The sequence below is a fragment of the Triticum urartu genome, chromosome 6A, assembly GCF_056163025.1.
Source record: "Triticum urartu cultivar PI428250 chromosome 6A, HENAU_Tu73, whole genome shotgun sequence".
NCBI lineage: Eukaryota > Viridiplantae > Streptophyta > Magnoliopsida > Poales > Poaceae > Triticum > Triticum urartu.
Window position 1 is genome coordinate 100,870,800 of NC_141878.1, and position 3,084 is coordinate 100,873,883.

Below are 3,084 nucleotides of genomic sequence, written 5' to 3' on the forward strand. Positions count from 1 at the left end.
TGTATCACATATGGAGTAAGGGCAGGTTTCTTTAATTATGAAGGAAAAATAAATAAATGATTTGATGTGAATCCTATGTTAGGGCATCTCACAACATCTCCTGAAATGTAAGAGCCGACCATCCAATGATATTTCCTAAATGTCCGGTCAGGTCCCATCAATTTCATTTCAAATGCATATCAATATAAGAGCAAGGTAAATTGTGGTTTACATAGCACCCGGTCATAGTTTTTGCATGCGCAGGTTCACAAAAGTCCGTGTAAAAAAAGGGAATTTTTGCCCTGCTAACCGGCTATCTGAGCCTCCTCGATCACACTGCCGCTGCCTCCTCCCACCATTCGGCTCCTTCTTGGTCGCCTCCTTCTTAACCGCCTCCATCTCGTCCGCCAAGCGCTTCAACATCTTGACATGGATGGCATGCACGATTGTCGTCGCATCGTCATCCAACTCATCCATCCTTATGGTCAACATCTTTGTATCCTCCGAAGCAGCCGCGAGCTCATCCCTTCTCTATTCGAGCTTCGTCTTCTTCTCTTCGAGGTTGAGCTTCTTCCCATCTCTCGGCCTTCTTTTCCTCCTTAACGTCGGAACGCTTGAAACATGTTTTCTCCTTCTTCGCCAAGATGTTCTCAAACCTCTCCGTCTTCTTTGTCTGTCCTTGTGGTCAGAAGCTAGCATTTCTCTTTTCAATATGGATCGATAAAGCAGTAGTACAATTTTACCTACCAAGAAATAATAGGCGCACAACAACCTATCGTCCAGTGGCATATCTAAGCTTTATAACTTTACAAAGAAGAACATACTTACATTATTATGGTGTTTTTTGTTAGTGAAATGGAACCAATAATTATAGATATTTTCATAGAAATTTGTGGTCTCTATACATATGATTGTATAATTTGTATCACATAATATAGATATCTCTAAAAATGTAAACTAAATATAATGCCCTCGCTACCGTACTAGCTGTCATAATCATCAAAACGGTTGCAATCAATTGATCGGATCTTTCTTTCTGAGTTGAAGACTGGCAATTCTTTAGAAAACCTAACATATGTACAAATATTAACTCCAACCGTCAGATCGATCTGGATCCAGGAAGATGACTTGGCTAATGCATGGTTGCTAAGGACATTAATTTTGCACTTTGATTACATACATTAGCTGTGCTTGTCCTTATTATTAGAAGCTAGCATTTCTCTTTACAAAATGGATCAATGAAGCAGCAGTACATCACTAGCTGTGTCTGTCCATATGGCCACAAGCTTACGTCTCTCTGCAAAGTAGATCGGTGAAGCAGTAGTACATTGTTTACCTACCAGGCAATAATGAGCAGACGTGATACTATGCGAGCTAGCTAGCACCACTATATATATGACAAGTATGCAGAGCTGGCCAATACTCGAAGTACTAACACGCAGATACGTATGCATCTAGTTGTTTGCCAATACTACGCATTTGAAGAGACAGAGAGAGTATGATGTACAAGGGTGAAATTAAATATATAACACTTCGAGACTAGTACTGTAGTATAGGGCTACTACATGCGTACAACTACAGAAAAATGGAGGAGAAAGAGCTAGTGAAGTGTGGTAAACGTAAATCTGCTAGTGCGGGAATAGAAGACATTGGGAAAGAAGTATCTGTGTATGCACAAAGTTAGGCAACGACAGTCTTCGATCATACGACCAACAGGAGGGACTGCATGCATCGCAGAGCACGGTGATGCGACACACCGCAGTGCTTTTGTCGACCACTATACCGCCCTCTCAGATGCGCCTGCACATCCACCACCGCCTGGAACACCATCACCTCAAAGCATTGCCACCCATGCCGCACCTACCTTCGACCTAGCGCATCGACCTCAGCGCGGCTCTCCGCGTTGTGGCGGACCAGCACAACACCTCGAGGGGTATTAGGTCTCCTCAAAGATTTCAAACACAATTGTAAGAGAATATCAGGAAATTGGCACTAGTCAGTCATCTAAGCCAACAACAAGATACCAACAAGATTCTCTGGAGAAACATGGAAATGGAGGGAAAAGTCAAGAAACCTACACCATACATGACAAAATCTTGCCTCAATCCCAAGAAGAGGAAAACAAGCAATGGATGCCTTAAGAAACCATTAGTTGAATGCCCGTGCGTTGCCACGAGATAAAAAAATAGATATGTTGACATATGATTGTTTTAATTCGAAATATGTGTCAAAATTGATTGTATGTGGTTTGGATTCATTTAGCAGAAAACCATTGATTCCCTCCCGTTTCTTTCCTCCTACTCTTTCTATTTCCTTAACCATCCGCTCCTTGCACTAAAAAAATTGGTATATTTCTCCCTTCCTCAGTGCCCCACCGCCATTCTCTTTCACCCACTCTTAATCTGGCATTGTCGGCTCTAGCCATGGACTTATAATTTTGGTTCTCAATACCGTAACGGTCACAAGCATTCTTTCACCACTTCCCCACAAAAAAAAATGTATTCTTTCACCACTTATGCTTCTTGCCACATCTTGGACCAATACATCCTCGCATCAAATTCGGACCAAAACACCATGCACTATAGTTCACAACTATCAAACCAGTGTGGATAATAGATTATGGCAGAGAGTGCAAAATTGGGTTGAATTTTTTGGATGTCTTCTTGATGAAAAATCATAAATCATGGTGACAATCACTAGTAGAAAAAGGTCTTCTGTCCCAGTTGGTAAGGGCCTTTTATCCCGGTTTTTGAACCGGGACTAAAGGGTCGTTACTAATACCCTGACCCTTTAGTCCCGATTCAAACAGGAACCGGGATAGATGGGCCTCCACGTGGCCAGTGCGCCGAGCCCAGGCAGGAGGGCCTTTGGTCCCGGTTGGTGGCACCAACCGGGACCAATAGGCATCTACGCGTCAGCATTTCAGGGGCTGAGGTTTTTGTTTTTTTTTGCCTTTGGTCCCGGTCGGTGGCACCAACCGGGACCAATAGGCATCCACGCGTCAGCATTTCAGGGGCTGAGGTTTTTGTTTTTTTTGAAAGGGGGGGGGGGTTGGGGGTTTTGGGAGGTTAATTTAGGTGTTTCATATATTGTGTTAGCTAGCTA